Source organism: Equus przewalskii, chromosome 30, assembly GCF_037783145.1.
Source record: "Equus przewalskii isolate Varuska chromosome 30, EquPr2, whole genome shotgun sequence".
Classification (NCBI taxonomy): domain Eukaryota; kingdom Metazoa; phylum Chordata; class Mammalia; order Perissodactyla; family Equidae; genus Equus; species Equus przewalskii.
Window position 1 is genome coordinate 27,978,309 of NC_091860.1, and position 19,268 is coordinate 27,997,576.

At 39.1% G+C, this 19,268-nt stretch overlaps 1 protein-coding gene across 4 annotated transcripts in view; it reads left to right on the top strand.

Moving 5' to 3' along the window:
• Positions 1 to 694: 694 nt before the first annotated feature.
• Positions 695 to 19,268, top strand: part of LOC139073272 (aldo-keto reductase family 1 member C23-like protein) — a 36,496-nt gene continuing 17,922 nt past the window's right edge. The window contains exons 1-5 of one of the 4 annotated variants that reach the window (XM_070601962.1): positions 695 to 754; positions 11,095 to 11,212; positions 11,678 to 11,834; positions 12,689 to 12,761; positions 14,683 to 14,784. The gene's annotated coding sequence lies outside the window, so the exon portion shown is untranslated. Of the gene's footprint in view, positions 755 to 11,094; positions 11,213 to 11,677; positions 11,835 to 12,688; positions 12,762 to 14,538; positions 14,643 to 14,671; positions 14,785 to 19,268 lie in introns of those variants that run through there. The other 3 variants (XM_070601963.1, XM_070601961.1, XM_008528445.2) reach the window with 3 other exon arrangements.

Consider the following 19,268-nt stretch of genomic DNA (forward strand, 5'->3'; position numbering starts at 1 on the left):
CAGAAGTCACGAAGTGTCCCAGTCTTTCCATCCCGCTTCGAGTCTCCACAAGATGCCTTTCCTTCCCACAACCCACGCAACTTCTCAGTCTTAGCAGTTCCTTCTTGTTCTTTACCTGCACAATCGTGGCCAGTATGTTATGGAGGGGGGTGACATCAGTGCCTGATAACTATAGTAATCCTGTTTGAAATGAAACCTTCCAGACTGGAGACAAACTAGAATGTAGCTCCTGACTGAGGGCCTGGTTTGCCTGAGGAGTCCTCCATGTTAGTGAACTTGGTCCTCCTGGCATGTCCCTAAACCCGACCTCTTCCAGTCTAAGCCTACCCTGGAGCCAAATCCACACACAGATCATGTTCCCTACAGGTAGCCATGGTCAACTCCCTGGTTATTTCTTCCTAAATCCCTAGGTGGGTACAGGAATCTGAACTTTTATAAAAGCTTCACAGGTGGGTTAAATGTGGGTATTCTATAGATGGGTATTTGGGAAGTCCTTTTTAAAGACTTTGAATAGTTTACGGTTTTTCTTCGGAAACATCCAGTAATGCCTACCAGGCATGTTTTATAAGGCATTTCCTGGTTCTCCTTCTCAAGGAATTTAACATTCCTGATGCAATGGGCTATTGGTTGACTCTTCCCTGTTCTTACCTTTGTTCCAGTCACACTGCATTCTGAGTATCAGGTTCTGAATAAACATAGGACAGAAGCACAGGAAGGGATCATAAAGGATGGGAGCAGGACATATGCTCTTAAGGTAAGTATGTCCATAAAGCTGAAGGAAACAAGTAATAAAGGAGGCTATGCCTGGAGGAGACCACAGCTGAAACTAAGGCACAGCCTGCAGCAATTCTTCCTTGATCTCACCACAATTTTCTCTTATCAAAAGGAGTCAAAGAAGCAAGACACAGAAATCAGAAGGGGAAGTGAGTTTTTGATACAGGGAAAAAGTTAATGTAGTTAGAGGTGGAGCTCCTAAGCTATTTTGGGTTGGGAGCAGGAGTTAGTCAAGAAATTCCCAACAATACTTTTTGATGGGATTTTTGACAAAATGAGAGTGAGGTATTTAACTAAAGTCCTATAGTGGAATTTGTCTTTAGAAATGACCAGTCTATTGATTTTTATTTTTGAAAGGTAAGTCTGAAATAGTTATCAAGGACAAATTTACATGTTTTTTTTTTTTTTTAACTTTAGAGTCAAAGATGAGCAAAGCTGAAGAGAAAATTCAAACTCCTGTAACATGCATGACCATATCTTCATGATTTTTCTGTAAGATATGCCTGCAGAGAACTGAACAAATTATGAAACAGTCCGTGGTTTGATTCTAGTTTCAATTTGGAATCACTGACCTCTGTAGTCCCAGCCCCACTTATCTTGCTGTTATTAATAAAAATAAAGAATGCTCTAGACTTTCCTTCTACTCAGCTTGCAGTTAGGGAAAGGAAGGAAAGACAAGAGTTGGTTTAGCCAGGACTGTGGACAGTGATGGACCTCAACTATAGTCATTTTGTGAAACTGAATGATGGGCACTTTATACCCGTACTTGGATTGGCACTTTTGCTTCACAGGAAGAAATTAGAGGAGCCCAGGGGACTGGCGGGTTGAATGCAAACAGCCTGGAAGGATAGTCAGCAGACCCACACTCCTGTGGCTAGTACACTTTGGGTGATTTGGATCAATTCATTTGAGTCTCCATTTCACCACGTCTAACTATTCCCCAAGTGGGATGACAAGCTGTTGACTTTGGGGATTCAAACAGTGGGAATTTTGAGGGTGTATTATCATTATTATTATTTTAGTTACTTAACATATACTGAATGCGTATCACATATTTTAAGTATTTTCCATGCATTGTCATTAATCCCTCAGGAACTCTCCTAGGTAGATGACTATTATTCTTATTTCTTAACACATGTAAAATCTAAACTCAGGCTGCCCTTCCTACACTCATCTGCTGACTCAGTCAGAGTCACTCCGCTCTTTGTTAGAAACCCATGATTAGCAGTGGGCACAGGAAGAAGGGACAAGTAAAATGACTACTTCATAGCAGCTTTGTAGGATTCTGGAGCTGGAATTATTTGCCAAAGAATTTTCCAAAATATTCCATCATTGAAACCATTTGTCATATCAGAAGCCACTGTTATTTTAAGTGTTAGATATTTAGAAGTATCATCTTAAGAGGTATAAAGTTATAGTGGTGATGGAATTGTGCTTTCCTCTAAATCTATTCTTCACCCATCCACATGGTCAACTGCAATGAGCTTAGAGTGTCAGATTACAGTCATGGTGAGTGAGGGGTATCTCTGGAGTTGCTTGAGAGAGATTGTCCCCCAGGATTATGGAGACCTATATGCTCCATTTTGGTAGAGCTATGGCATGAAATAACAATAGCTTCTAGCTGTCAGGCAGGGCCAGTTTGTTTGTAATGACATACTTGTCCATTGTACCCACCGTTACAGCTTAAGCATTGGGTATGTCTTATCTACTTTATATCCAACTTTTATTACTGTTGTTAAAGACATAAAAGGACCACAGAGATTAGAACAAACAGGCAATGTTACATGGGATCCTATAGTGGTAAATCCAACTCTCTATCCCTTACATAGTAACTCTGTCTGAGGGACTGTGAACAGAGATGGAAAACTCATACATAGAATCGTATCAGTCTCAGTAAATATGAACTGCTACTTCTATCCCCAGTTAGATAGAGAGTTTAATATGATCAACTTGTCACTCATGGGCAGGCTTATCTCCTCGAGAAACAGTACTTTACCAAGACGCATTGTCAGTCTCTACTGCTGCTGACAGGTCACCCATCTCAAATTAGTGGTAGCTCAAACAGCCTTTGTGAGAAGCAGCCCATGCAGTTGGCCTATAGTCTTAGTCCCTTCCACCCTGACTATTCCATTCATGGGCCCATTGTGTAGGTGGTCAGGTATAGAGACTATGTAGCACCCAGTGGTCAACACATCCTCTTTACCTAACTATCAAGAGCCTCTCCTGAAGACTCTGGTGGTCATAGAAATCCCCAGGCAGAGTTGCAGGTACTTGAAGTTGGAATTCTGGGTCAGTGAACCAAGCTGATACAGGTAGAGTGTAACTGTGCCATTCACAATAATAGACTCTATATAATACATTTCTCATTTAATCTTCTTCACAACCCTCTGAAAATTAACTATCATCCTCCCTTTAATCCAATTGTTACACTTTATTTTTTAAAAAATTTTCAGCGTTATTGATTAACAAACAAAATTCAAAGATAAAGTGTATTCCATGATGATTTGAGGTACGTATCCATTATGAAAAGACTCCCCCCATCAATTTTAATGTATCCATCACTTCACATATTTCCTTTTTTGTTGTTGTTGGTAAGAACACGTAAATTCTATTCTCTTAACCAACTTTCAATATACTATGCCATGTTATCCACTATAGTTACCATGTTATAAATTAGATCCTCAGACTTTATTTGTTTTAGGCCTGAAAGATTAAACCATTTAACCAATGTATCCCCATTCCCCCCTCCCTAGCCTCTGCAACCACTTTTACACTCTTTGTTTCTATGAACTCAAATTTTTTTTCACATTCCATCATTCAGCATTTGTCTTTCTCTGTCTAACTTATGTCACTTAGCAAAATACCCTCCAACTTCATCCATGATTTTGAAAATGACAGATATTCCTTCTTTTTAAAAACTGAATAATATTTCACTGAATATGTATATCACATTTACTTTATCCATTCATCTATCAATTAACACATAGGTGGCTTTCGTACTTTGGATATTGTGAATAATGCTGAAATGAGAATGGGAGTACAAATATGTCTTCAAGAAAATGATTTGGTGTCCTTTAGAATAATACCCAGAAGTGCAATTGCTGGATCATATGGAAATTCTAACTTTAATTTCCTGAGGCACTTCCACACTGTTTTCCTTAGTGGCTTTGCCAATTTACATTCCCACCAACAATGCACAAGGGTGCCCTTTCCCCACATCCTTGTCAGCATTTGTTCTCTCTTATTTTTTTTAAATTATTTTATAGAGCTCATATTGGCTTATAATATTGTGTTATTTCAGGTATACGTTATTATGAATGTTTATGTATAGACTGCCTCATGTTCACGACCCATAGTCTAGTTTTTATATGTCACCATATATGTGTGTTCCCTTACCTCTTTCACCGTCCCCTCACCCCTTTCCCCTCTGGTAATCTGTTCTTCTTATGCATGTGTATTTCTCTTTCACATACTAGTGAGGTCATAGGGTGTTTGTCTTTCACTGTCTGGCTTATTTCACTTAGCATAATATCCTCAAAGTCCCTCAGTGTTGCTGCAAATGGCACAATTTTGTCTTCTTTTATGGATGAGTAGTATTCCATTGTATATATACCTCATCTACTCTAACCAGTCATCTATGGAGGGGCACCTGGATTGCTTCAATATTATCTCTTGTCTTTTTGATATTAGCCATCCTAACAGGTGTGAGGTAATATCTCATTGTGGTTTTATTTGCTTTTCCCAAATGATTACTGATATTCAGCACCTTTTCAGAGACCCATTTATGTCTTCTTTATAAAAATGTCTATTCAAGTCCTTTGCTCATTTTTAATTTGTGTTATTTATATTTTTCCTATTGAGTTGTATAGATTCCTTGTATATTTGGGATATTAACCTTTTATCAGATACGTGGTTTCCAAATATTTTCTCTCATTCCATAGGTTCAATTTAATTTTGTTGATGGTTTCCTTTGCTGTGCAGAAGCTATTGATTTTGATGTAGTTCCTCCTGTTTATTTTTGCATTTATTCACTTTACTTTTGCTGTCAAATCCAAAATGTGATTTCTAAGACCAAAGTCATGGAGCTTCCCTTTATGTTTTCTTTCAGGACTTTTACACAGGTCTGTTTTGTTAGTGGTTAAATCTCCAGGGATTCAGGGTCTAGCAAAATGCCAGGGACACAGGAGGTGCTTTAGAAATGCCTGTTGCATAAATGCTGAATGAGACGACTTGGGAAATGAAGGATAAAAACAATTATGCATGACTTTTAGACCCCATTTGGGTAGAAACTGCATGGAGGGAGTTATGGACTCATTTCCAATTCTAAGCCAAAGGAGATGCTATGTATCTATATCTATATCTAACATCTCTCCCCATCTATATCTTTAAAGGTTTCCTCCAAGTGTCAGAATTATTTGTTACTTCATTACAATGAATGCTTAATTGACTGAGATTTGATTTTCTGTGTCCATGGTGCAGCCCATTTCCTGAATTCATTTCAGATTAGACGTTATACTGGAATTTAGTATTTGACCCCTGAGGACAAAGTGGCTATTGATGTAGGTTTCTGTCAAATCGACACAGCACGCCTCTATCAAGGTGAGGGGGAGTTCAACGAGGCCCTCCAAGAAAGGGTGGCAGGTGGTATCTTGAAGAAAGAGGCCATATTTTACACTGCCAAGGTGCTGTGGGCAGACTGACAAGAGGACACAGTCAGTTCAGATACTTTATTTTGAAATGAAAACCAACTTTAGTTTTGATTAAAATAATTTGTTGACCTCCTAACATTGCAGAGTCTCACTATAGAAAAACAGACAGCAGAAAAGGTTTGCTTTTCTCTGAAATGTGTTGGGTGGGACCCAGTTGCTCAACCACTCTGAACATCGGTCGGTACTCATATGTGAAACACAAGTAATGATCTTGATCTTTGTTTTCATTGTATGTTGTAGGAATTGACTGAGCCGCTATGGAGTGAGTCTACTCCTTTTATAGTTCAGCAGATTCTTTCAGGACATATTAAAATGAGACTGACATATTATGTAGAAAAGGAAGCCAGACTAGGAAAAACTTTTTTCTAGTCAGCATTAAGTTTACTGAAATATGTAAAATTTTCTGAAGTGAAAAACTCTGCTTCAAATGTCAAGAGAGTTGAGGTCTCTACAGAAGGATCCTATGTATGTCAAAATCAGTGAGGATGTGGTCTAAAAGCGCGGGCTTCTCAGCAGAACTGCTTCCAGGCATTTATTATACGGGGCAGTAGATTACACTTCCCCTTGCCTGACATTTCTTGACTTTCTTTCCAGAGATGACTTTTGTAATCCTTGAAACACTTAGGTTCTTTTCCTGGGCCGTCTCAGTTTTATTCACAGTTTTCTTACAGTCTCTCAAATAAATCTCAGTTCCCATTAAGGAGCTCATTTTTAGCAAGTCACATAAATTTCGCCCCAGTGACTCTTATTTTCAGACCACCACAGAGGTTTGTTACTCACTTCTCAATCTTTAACAATTAGGTTTAATTTGGGACCCAAAATGTGTGAAATAATAAACCATTGTTTATTTCTTTTCATCATTGAAGGTTTGGACTACTTTTCTTATGCCAGAATTGGTTCAACCATCCTTGAAAAACTCACTGAACAAACTTGAATTGGTCTACATAGATCCCTTCCATGTGCCAATCACTGTAGAGGTCAGCTTTTGCCTTATTTTGCCCAAGAGTATTTCATAACTGCTGTTCCAACTCCATTCTCTAATTCCGGCTAGATTTTCTTGGTTTTTACACAGATAAATATGTGTAAGTGTGGTAGGTAGAATTGCTATAAGATTTATGACTCTCCTTGATGGTTATGTCACTTCACCATCAAGATGTGTTTTTAGGGGCCAGCCGGTGGTGCAGGAGTTAAGTGCAAATGTTCCACTTCAGTAGCACAGGGTTCTCTGGTTCGGATCCCAGGTGTGGACATGGCACCGCTTGGCAAGACGTGCTATGGCAGGCATCCCACATATAAAGTAGAGGAAGATGGGCATGGGTATTATCTCAGGGCCAGTCTTCCTCAGCAAAAACAGGAGGATTGGCAGCCAATGTTAGCTCAGGACTAATCTTCCTCAAAAAATTAAAAAAGATATGTTTTTGTCCTTATCCTGTAGTCTTGAGAGGGATTGAAATTGAACAATCTCACTACCTCTAACTCAAAGATTTGAGGGCACCACCTTACATGTGTAAGTAATTTGATTCTGTCTGTAGTCTCTTAGCAATTTGGGTCCCTCAAGAAAGTTGAATTACAACAGACTGCAGAGATACAATGGGAAATCTCTCCCTCTTTATGAGGACAGCCTTCCTTTATGGAGATCTCAGCCCTAATCAAGAGTGAAGTACACTGGGATGGTCTGTATTACACCACTGGACTCTTTTGGGCTTCATTGATCCAACCTCCCATCATAGTGGATGTTCACTGAGTAAAGCTGATATCATCACTATCTCTGAGTTGGGTAATTATAAACTGGAGCTAAAACACATTGCTCAATAACAAAGATAAGCCCTGTCATCTGAACCAGCCTGCTACCGGGAAATGAAATCAATTTGAACAATTCTTAGTGAAGTTCAGAGGTGGGTGTTGATAGGAGAGTGTAGGTCATTGTGGGAGAGGCACTTGGCCACCATCTCTCAGGTGTTGCTTATCTTCTTTCCTCCCTGTGTGTCTTCTCTTACAACACACACACACACGAACACTCAGATTACCCTCTTGAAGGTTTTGCTACCAAGGTCCTCAGGCACCAGACAGGTCATTCCTTTAAAAAAAGAACACAAAAATCTTCTTCATCTTCTTTCATGTCTGTATTTCAGTGTGTGGATGAGCCTGTTTCAAAGTATGCGAATGGGGAAGTGACATTAGATACAGTGGATCTTCACGACATGGGAGAAATAACTAGAGAGGGAGTCAGAAGAAATGGGTTCTGGCATGACCAGTTGTCTGGCCTTAGCCACGTTGCTGCACTTCTCTGTGTTGTGATATTCTCATCTGTAAAACAAATGAACTGAGCAGCATGACCTCTATGGGCTATTCTTCATCTAAACTTCCATGGTTCTAAGTAGGGGTTTCTTGACCCTCTGATCAGGTTGAGCCTGGGAGCCCTATAAGGAAATCATCGGAGCAAACTCAAGAGAAGTTAGAGCTCCATCCAGTGACAGATAAACAGGCTCATGCAGGGAGGGGAAGCTGAGTCTGACTCAGCACAAGGGTGGACTGTCGGAGAGTGAAGCCTGTCCTTACGTAGCCCTTCCCATCACCTTTTTCACCATTCTAAGAAAGAAGAAGCAGCCAAACCCTCTACTAGGAAGACCTGAGAATTTCTCTTGACCCTGACTCAGATATCATCTGCTAAAAAACTATTAGATACCCAACAGCAAAATATTTTGACAGAAGAAAGGGAGCAGGGAGGAGAGAGGTAATTGAGAAGCATCTTCATGTCTATTTACCAACCTGGATGTGCATGTAATAGAAGAAAGAAGGCAAAGTCTGTATGCTTAGAAATATAGATATTATGAAATAATGTATTCAAATGATAAAACAGGTTCAGTCAAATTTTGATATATGTCGATAACAGGCTTTCAGTTTTTAAAACATTCAATGCGAAATGAAAGGACCAAATACAGGAAAGGTTTACCACACATTTCCCTCCTCCCCAGGCCCTGGAGAAGTGTAAAGATGCAGGTTTAACCAAGTCTGTCAGGTTGTCCAAACTCAATCACAAACAGCTTGAGATGATCCTGAATAAGCCAGGTTTCAAGTATAAGCCAGACTGCAACTAGGTGGGCCCAGAGCCCAGTGAAGTTTCCGTGCTGTCTGCTGCTCATGCCATCTTCCTTAATTAAGGTTCCCCAAGTCACTGGCTTGATGTCAACTGTGTAGTGATAGTTCCTTTTGCTACCAAAGGAAGTGCCAAAGAAGGAAAAACTTGAGTGTTCTGCGAAGAGTATTGTTCAATTATTCAGAGAAAGGTTTGACGTCACTATGAGACATGTGAGTGGAGACACTGAGTTGGCAGATGGCAATTCTGGTTTGAAACTCAGGGAAGAGGTCAGGGCTAGAGGTACAGATTTTGGAGTTGTTGCTTTGTGGAGGGTAATTAAACCCACAGAAGTGGATTTGCTCTCCTGGTAAAGTGCATAGAATAAACAGGATGAGGGCAGGAAAGTCAATATTTAAAGATCATGGAAAGAGGCACTGGCTAGGAGATTTAAGAGCAGTTTCCAGACATGGAAAGAGAAAAATGAGAAGAGTCTGTTGTCAGGAAAGTCAAAAAGAGGGATGAAAATGCATGAGACATAGGGTGGATCCTGCTGAGGGGCAGGGAATCCAAGTTTGCATGGAAAGAAATATTGGATTTAGCGATATGGAGCACACGGAAACCCCACAGGAGTAGTCCCAGAGAGGTGAGAGAAAAAGTCAGAGAGAAAAAGAAAAGGAGTGAAAAGTGAGGAAATGGGGAAATCATAATGAAAAGAAATAATTTCTAAAAATAACACCCAATGCTGCCAATTTTCAAACACTGTGACGATGTCGCGTTGTATAGCCCTTTTGTAAAACAGTTCGAACGCTATGCAAGAAACCATTCAAATATTTATTGTCTTTGTCTTAGTTATTTCACTTCTAGGAATCCATTAGTGGACAATAATTCAAAATATTTTAAAATCTGTCCCTCCTTTTCACCCTCCGCCTCTTCTTTGTCTTCTCTCTTCCTGTTTCAATTTACTTCTGAAAGAAGATAAGCCTTTTTCCCTTTCACTTTTCCCACACAATTGATGTTAGTCATTGATCCTTGTGATACCGTTTGATATATTACTTAGTCTTTGTACCCCTGTAAATTAGAGATGATCTAAAGAATTGATCATAGATATATATTATGAATTCATTAATTTTAACAATTATGGTGTTTTCCCGTCTAATGTAGTTACTCTTCTTATTGATGATTAAATGCTACCATTTTACCTCCCCTTCAAGTGAGCTGGTGAGTCCTTTGACAGGCCTCACCATCTTTCTCAACTTCTTCACTTTCTAGAGTGTAAGATGTTCTAGGGTCAGTTTGCAGTTTTTGTGCCTAGACCTTGAGTCAGCCATTTTTCTAAGGACTCTTCATTTCTTTCAGTAGGACACAGAATTTAGAGGCCACAAACTTGTATGTTTTTAGTCATTTTAAACAGTAATAAAAGTATAAGAAGATAGTTTTATCATTTCTGAAAAACAACATTTGAAAGTATTTCAGAAGTTGCATGGGAAAAACTACCAATCTGAAACCTATAGCATATGTATTAACTTAGTGTTAGATATTCCCTAAAAGGACTTTTCAGATTTACATGTCACTGGCTAACGTGTTCTGATAACTTTTGATCTTGGCAACTTACAAGTGGAATGTCACCCTTAGTTCTACCAAAACAAAGTCCTGGAGTTTTCTGCAAGCCCAAGGACATTGTTGTAGTTGCCTACAGTGTCCTGGGGTCCCATAGAGAACAAAAGTGTGATGACAATATCAGAGTAAACTTATCTCAGCAACTCTATTGGTAAAGAAACACTTTTTTAAATTAAGTTTTAACATTTTATGATGGAAAGTTCCAATCATAAAAAAGTGAACAGGATAGTGTAAGGATCAACGCATGAATAGATAAAGAAGATATGTTACATATACACAATACAACAATATTCAGCCAAGAAAAAGATGAAATCATGCCATTGGCAACATTGTGGATGGACCTTGAGGGCATTATGCTATGTGATATAAGTCAGACTGAGAAAGCCAAATAACATGTGATTTCACTCATAGGTGAAAGATGAAAACAACAACAACAACCAAAAGCAAACACATAGATACAGAGATTAGTTTAGTAATTACCAGAGGGAGAAAGAGGAGGATCCAAAAGGGGTGACAGGGCACAGGTGTGTTATGACAGATGATAATTAGTCTTTGGTTGAGGAACATTATGTAGTCTACACAGATACCGAAATATAATGATGGACAAAAGTTACACCTGGAGCTGAAAGGACCACAACATTTTAGTCATAGTTCTTGCTTATAAATAAATATAAATTATAATCTAAATCAAACTAAATGTCACTCTGATGTTTATGTTACGTGAGAATTTGGGAATTGGGCAAGCAGTTGGAGGTTGCACGTGGACAGGGAACCTGCACGTATGTGTGTCAGTGTAAAAGGAGGGACGTCACTGTACATTTAGTTTTCAACCCATCCTGACAGCATCCTCAGACAAACAGTCTCTTTGATGGTGTGAAGACAGTTAATGCATTAATATCCCTCTTTCTCTTTCAGTGCTTTTTGTCACACTTATTTGTATTCTGAAGAATATTGACCGTGAGCTATCCACCATGAAGTCTACCAGAATGCCATGCTTCTAAGGGCGTGGAGAGGACTTCTGTACATGGTGGAGGTGATTCAAAGCAGCGTCTCTAGTTTCAGGCTGCTGGCCTTTATTTTTTAAAATTTTCTTCCATTTTAAGAAAAAATAAAGACTCAAAATAAGAATGTTTGCTTTTCCTGGTTAATAAAATAATGCATATACGTTATAGAATATTTGGATGATAATAGGGAAAAGATAGAGAATAAAATAACATAATTAGTTCATTTAAACATTCTGAAATTTTGCATTATCTTGTAGAAATGTGGAGTATGTGTTTATTTACAAAATTGAAATAATTTTTAATAGACAGATTGTATACTTTTTAAAAACAACATAAAAATTATCAAAAATCAAATATTACTAAAATATCCAGTATTATGTTTTACTTGATGTAAAGCAGTGCATCTTAATAACTTAATTTATTGATCATCTACCTATGATTTGGCATTTTGACCTGTTCTTGTATATTTTGACATTGATCATTCATTCATTCAGCAAAAACTTTATTCAACATCCTTCGCGTGCCTGAGATTGCTTTATGATAAATAAATTAGACAAGAATTAAATTAAAATAAGAAAAACCTAGAGTTTCCTGTCTAGTGGAGGAAGAAGACCACGAAGGAGATAAGGAATACTGAGCTGTCAGAAGTGGGTAAGTACCTGTTGGGAGATAATTCCACATGGCCTCACATTTCTATATGTGTGATAAGCAGAGGCACTGTCTATCCTGCTTTCCACACTAATTTTTAAAGAAGTTTGTCAAGAAAACAGCCTTGGAGTGTAGAGAGAGTGGCTCCCTCAAAATAAATGGAAAGGATGCCTACTGTCCAGTAATCTAAAGAAAATACCTCCCTCCAGAGAAAGGGCAGGGATGCTCAGTGCCTGCTACAATCCATCTGTGTTCACTCGACTCTAGTTTTCCTCCTGTAAGGCAACCTTCAACTTCGAGTGTCTTGTGGGCCCCTTCACTTCACCCTGTAGAAATGTGGGCTCAAGGACCTAGTACAGGAAACATTAATGTGCGAAAGTTAATTTGTTAGCTTTCAAGTCAGGTTAAAATTTTAGATCCTGCGTGATGCTTGACAACAATAAGGGAAAAAAATTAAACAGGCAGGGAAAGGGATAGTGGTAGGCACAGGGAGTATTAGGTGCTGTTTTAAATAGGCCTGTCAGAGAAGATTTCACTGAGAATGTTGCTCTTGAGCAAAAATTTGAATGAGATAAGAGAGTGAGCTGTGTGGATGTGCAGGAGGGTATTCCTTGACATGGAACAGAAAATACTAAGACCAAAAAGAAAGAGCGTCCCTACAATAATTAAGTGAGAGCAAGTAGGCTAATGCTGGTGACATTTAGTGAGCAAGGGAGATAGTCATAGAAGACAAGGTCCAGATCTGCAATAGGGGGTGGGCTATGCCATGTAGTCCTTCCAAAGACTAAATTTTTTTTTTCTGAGAGAAATGGAGAATGATTGCAGGGTTACTACATAAGCAGACACGTTTTAAACAGATCAGGCTGGATGCTACGCTGAGAAGAAATAGAGGAAAAGAACCTTCTTTTAGGACTTTCTGCAAAAATTCAGGTGAGAGATGATGTTGGCTTGGAACGTTGTAGGGCAGTCAAGATGGTTAGAAATTGTTTGAATGTTGATGTATTTTAAAAGTCGAGTCAAGAAGCCTTTCTAATACATTGGATATAAGGTAAAAGGAAAAAAAGGTTCAAAGTTGACTCCAGACATTTCATTCTATTTATTTATTTATGTATTTATTTGTGTATTTATCTAGTTCTTTCCTTTCTTTCTTTCTTTCTTTCTTTCTCTTTCTTTCTTTCTTTCTTTCTTTCTTTCTTTCTTTCTTTCTTTCTTTCTTTCTTTTTTTCTTTCTTTCTTTCCTTCATTCCTTCCTTCCTTCCTTCTTTCTTTCTTTTTCTTTCTTTCCTTCCTTCTTTCCTTCCTTCCTTCTTTCCTTCCTTCTTTCCTTCCTTCTTTCTTTCTTTCCTTCTTTCCTTCCTTCCTTCCTTCCTTACTTCTTTCCTTCCTTCTTTCCTTCCTTCTTTCTTTCTTTCCTTCTTTCCTTCCTTCCTTCCTTCCTTGCTTCCTTGCTTCCTTCCTTCTTTCCTTCTTTCCTTCTTTCCTTCCTTCTTTCCTTCCTTCTTTCCTTTCTTCCTTCCTTCTTTCCTTCCTTCCTTCCTTCCTTCTTTCTTTCTTTCCTTCTTTCCTTCCTTCCTTCTTTCCTTCTTTCTTTTTCTTTCTTTCTTTCTTTCTTTCTTTCTTTCTTTCTTTCTTTCTTTCTTTCTTTCTCTTTTTCTCTTTTTCTCTCTTTCTCTCTTTCTTTCCTTCATTCTTTCTTTCTTTCTTCACTGAGGAAGATTAGTCATGAGCTAACATCTGTGCTCATCTTCCACCACTGTGTATGTGGGTCACCTCCACAGCATGTGTCGAGAGGTGTATGTTCATGCCTGGGATCCAAAGCCTGCAACCCAGGTCAGTGAAGTGGAGCACGCTAAACTTAACCACTACATCGTGGGGCAAGCCTAGACTCCAAAAATGTTTTTTTTTAGGACGATGAGCCCTAAGCTAACATCCACTGCCAATCTTCCTCTTTTGACTGAGGAAGATAGGCCATGAGCTAACATCTATGCCTATCTTCCTCCACTTTATATGTGGGACACCTGCCACAGTATGGCTTGATAAGTGATGTGTAGGTCCGTGCCCAGGATTTGAACTGGCCAACCCCAGGCTGCAGAAGTGGAGCACATGAACTTAACTGCTGTGCCACCAGGCTGGCCCCACAGACATTTTGAGATAAGGAATTGGAAGGAAAGAGTTGTCATTTGCTTAGATGGAGAAGATGAGAAGTAAATTTTTGTGGGGAGAAGATACTTTTAATTTTAGATAGTATGTTTAAGATGACTGTTAGTTATCCTGGTTAAGATGCTATGTAAACAGTGGGGCAGACAAGTCTAGAGGGAGAGGAGAGATCTAGATGAAATATATGTATTTGAAATTTGTCACGATGTAGTTGTCATTGTAAAGCCACAAAAGCAGATGATCAGAGACTAGACTAGGTGTGTAAGTGTAGACAGAGAAGAGCCATGAGGGGGTCTCATATTAAGAAATTGTTTAAAAAGTGGATGAACCAGCAAAGAGGCTGAGAAGGAGGAGCTAGTGAGTTTCCAGGGGAAGCAGGAGATGGGTCTGTTTTGAAAGGCAAATAAAGAAACAGTTTCAAGGATGAGAGTCAAATGTAACTAATAGGACAAGTAAAATGAGGATTGAAAATTGACCACTGGATTGGAATCTAATGATCAGAATGCAGTGTGAGCAGAGTAAAGGTTAGAACAGAGAATGGTAAGACAATAGCCCATTGCATTAGGAATGTTAAATTCCTTAGAAAGAGAGAAGCACTTGACTGTCCTTTAAAGTCTGATATCACCTTGACCTTGTTATGTTACCCACTTCTTGGTATGTGAATTTTATGATCTTAGTTATAGTTTCTTCCTAGGATATGTTGACATCTTCCTTGCTCACGCAAACAACTCAAGTTTCTCGGTGTTTTGACATCCTCAACTCCTGAGAGTTTCTACTTGCACCTACGCAACATGAGGTAACTACTCTCATGTTTACTTCTTAGAACTGCTTCATCTTTGAAGTTTGAACTTTAACACATTCCATCCGGATCAATTTCTTACTCTGTGGTGTCTGCTGTACCTCAATCCATCAGGTTCTTGACGCATAATGAATTGTAATCACTGAGTCTGTTTCTTCATTTCATACCTTCAGTTCTCATAGAAGTTTACACATTCAAATTAGGTTAAGTAATAAATTAAATTGAAGTGAAATCAGATTCTACACATTTTCTTTTAAACAGATTTGCTCCTGGGTGAGGCCTCCTGGCTTTCTGACCTCTCACCCTGTCTATGAATCAATCATACAGAACAAATATCTCCATAACTAAGACAATGGTTCTGCTTTTACTTATGTGGCCCAGAGATTCTTATTTGTTTGATTATAGAAAAGGAAGAGTATCCCTATGTTTTAAAAGCTCACCAACCAGTTCTAAGTGTGGTCAAGTTCTGACACATCTAATCTAAAGCCCATCAGGTTCTACTATGATTTCAGTGGTCAAGGAGTTTGCCTTCCCAACACTCATTGTTCTCCAAATGGTTTGTTTAGGTCACTTATGTTCAGTACATTGCCCTTGACACATAATTGCCTTGGGAAGAGGACTGTGACCCAATCCTGGCCGGTGATGCATGAATGGTGCTGTGCTGGGGGGCTTCTAAGACAGGTTCCCCCACTTCTTAAAACACATGGCCCTTCTCATTGAACTGGATACATCCTATTGCAGCTTGATATCTGAAATTGCTGCACTGTCCTCACTCAGGCCAAGGATGATGCTGGTATACAGAAGAAAGAAGAGTTAAGAGAATCATCAGAGAAGATCTGGACCTCCTGTGGCCAACCCAGAGCTGGCTCTTCCTCTGGACTTTGTTTTATAGGGGGAACATATTCTGTGGGGCTTAAGCCAATTTGATATACATTTTCTGACCTGGTTGTATCCTAATCAAGTCAGCCATATAAGTTAATAATTTTCTCTTTACAACTCTGTGCACTATACATCTAGCCAGGAGTTTCATAATCTGTGGAAATTGCTGAGTCATCCTCTGAGAGCAGGAGCCCCAGTAGATTCTAAGGGTTTGAGGATAGTATCGGGTGATACTAAAATTTACAAAAATGATGCAGTAGAGGGATTGATCCCCAAAAGAATCACTGCTTTTCCTTCACTTAAATTGATGCCACATTCAGGGCACATTTTGTTCTTCAGACATAATCCCTCTGACACAATAGTGAATCAAGTGTATTTATACTTCAAATTCATGGGATATGAATTTAATCAAACACCATAATTCAAACTTTATAGATATCTCTTTAAACATCTCTAGTTTTTCCCAAAAATTGCTCCCAGGGCAACAACAGTGACATATCCTCTCTCCACCCTGCTGCAAGTTCGTCTTTCCTTCCATACAGCCTCTACCCTCTCCTGCCTTTTCCAAAGCAATGCGTTTCTGAGCTTTTGCCTGCACAGCCCCTGAGCCCCATAAACCACACCCATAAACCACTGTCAAGTTCAAGTGTACTGTATTTTTTTCTCTCAAAACACCACATGACTCCACTCTCTCCCTGGAGACTTCATTAAACAATACTGGTCCTTCAGTGGGGATAAGAACTGCTGAAAGATAACTTTATTTTTTACACTGTGTCAATATGCCCTTTACTGAACAAATATTTGCTGTTCTCTGTACACGGGTAATTCTCTTGTGGGGAGTATGTTAGGAGAAAATCAAGGAATTGCATACTGGTGAACATGAACATTTTTTGTAAAATTTATTGCTCAGGTATGACCTCTTCTTCTCCCTCTCCTCCAGGACTGGGAAATCCTGACATCTCTAGATGCACATTTTTCTTGTACAGCCTGATTGTATAAACTGAGGAAAGTCTGAGACCCCACCAAGTCCGTTAACCCGGCTGGTCAAGCCCAAGCCCTGATGGACCAGCTATTGAAACTTGAGAGACTCTGGGATTCCAACTGGCAACTGGATTAATAGGGAAATATCCAGCCTGGGTCCCCTTTGATACATAACATATCCTACAACAATGCCTGCCCTAATGTCCCCAACAGAGCAGCACATTGGGGCTCAGGTTGTTTTGACCTTCCCTCCAAGTGTCTGGGTCCAGTGAAAATGGAAGCAGCTAGGTTTCCCAGGCTTTCCCTCCTGCTTCCAATCTCCAGAAGATGCATTTCCTTCTTACAACCCACACAACTTCACAAAGTCCTAGCAGTCCCTGCTTTTTCCTTATCTGTACAAGTGGAACCGGCACGTTATGGAGGGACTGACATCCGTTCCTGACAGCCACAGTCATACTGTTTGTAAATGAAACCTTACAGATTGGAGACAAACTAGAGGGTGCATCTCCTGACTGAGGTCCTGGCTTTCTCAAGGAGTCCTCAGAGGTGGTGAACTTGGTTCTCCTTGTATCTCCCTAAACTCAATCTCCTCTAGTCCAAGCCCAAGCTGGAGTCAAATCCACACCTGGGTCTTCTTACCTACGAGGAGCTTGGGGTAACTCCATGGTTATTGTGTCCTAAATCCCCAGGGGGGCACAGGAATCTGAATTTATATAAAAGCATTAGAGATAAATTGAATATGGCTATTTTGTACACTGCTATTGGAAGACATTTTTAAAGACTTTGAGTAGTTAATGGCTTTTGTGTGGAAATATCCAATAATGTCTGCCAGGCATTTCTTATAAGGGATTCCCTGCTTTTCCTTTTTATGGAATCTAACGTCCTCAATGTAATGGACTATTGTCTGACCATTCGCTGTTCTAACCTTTGTCCAGTTTGCACTGCATTCTGAGTGTTAGGTTCTGAATAACCATCTGAAGGAAGCACTGGTTGGGATGAGGTCTAAGCTTACCCATTCAGAACAGGGTTCTGTAGCACTGGAGTGTAGGGTGTGGGTGGGGGTGCTCTGCTTAGTTGGTACAAGCTGTGTGTCTCTGACCTTGGCACTGACTAGAAGAGTGACAGAACAGCTTACCACTACGTCACCCAAAGCCACATCTCTTTTCTTTCAGAAGTTGCCATTTAGGAAAGTGAACTTACTTTTTCATCTGCATTAAACCTGAAATAAGAAACTCTCCCTACTCTATTCTATTAGAAATTATACCTAACATTTTTCTATTCTAACTCTTGCAGGTAGTTAACTAATATTCATTATTTGTAAGCCAGTCTTAAAACATCCTCTTGTATATATTTAATATTGCAAACCCACTTATCAATGTAGCTAATTAGGAGCAAATCCACTCTACCCACTCTATAATTCCACAGAAGTTAAAGATATTAGAAATTTTAATGTTTCTTTCTTTTCAGAAATTAATTAAAAGAACAGTCTCAATCCCTTCTCTAAGCATGGAAAACTGACTATAATTCATGTATGTGAAGGATTAGAGAAAATTAAAAATATTTTTAATATTAATCCAGACACATTCTCTCTCTCTCTCTCTCTCTCTCTCTCTCTCTCTCTCTCTCTCTCTCATATATATATATATATATATATATATATATATTTCAACACTATAACAAGTACAGTGTTCATCACCTTGGGACCTCATGCCAAACAGTGCTTCCTTTCTATGTTTATTCAGAAACTAATACTCAGAATGTAGTGTGACTGGAGCAAAGATTAAAAGAGGGTTATATTTAGACACCAGCTCATTGCATCAGAGGATGTTGAATTCCTTAAACAGGAGAAACATGTAACCCCAAACTGCTGCTACTAACACCATAGTTCCCCTTGAGGGTGTTTACACATTCAACTTTAACAACATTCTGAAAGAATACCTGCCATTTGAATGAGTGTCTTCAGTGGGACAGATGGCTGGGGAATTGAATAATCAGAGCACTAAGGAAGAAAATCCAGTAAGTAAAACTCACATACTGTCCACAATCAAAGAGGATTCAAGGGAAGGTGAGACTGTGGAATTCCGACTAGTGTCTTCTTGATCTCAGGGTCTTCGATTTGCGGTCTCTGTAATCGAGATCATGGGGCAAATCCTGAACATCTCAAATTTGAGGTAGTTACTGGGGCCACCTTATTCGGGACAACCTCATCACTGATCAAGAATGACCCTTGGAATTGCTAATCTGGTGGCTATATGTAATAGGGTCATTACATATGAGTAAAAGCGATCCACTTCAAGAAAAGAGGAGCTACACTTGAAATTGAGTTGTAAAATGGATCCATTAAAAATGTAAATCACTTTGACTAATATTGTCATCCTAATATGAAGTACTTCATTTATGAACATGGTTGTCTTTCACATATTTGTGTCTTCTATAATTCCTTTAAGGAGCTTATAATTTTGAATGTACAAGTCTTTTGCCTCCTTAGTTAAGTTATTCCTAAGTATTTTATTCATTTTCATGCTATTAGAAATGGAATAGTTTCATCAGTTTCTTTCTCAGATTGTTCATTGTTAGCGTATAGAAATATAATTGATTTTTCTGGGTTCACTTTGTATCCT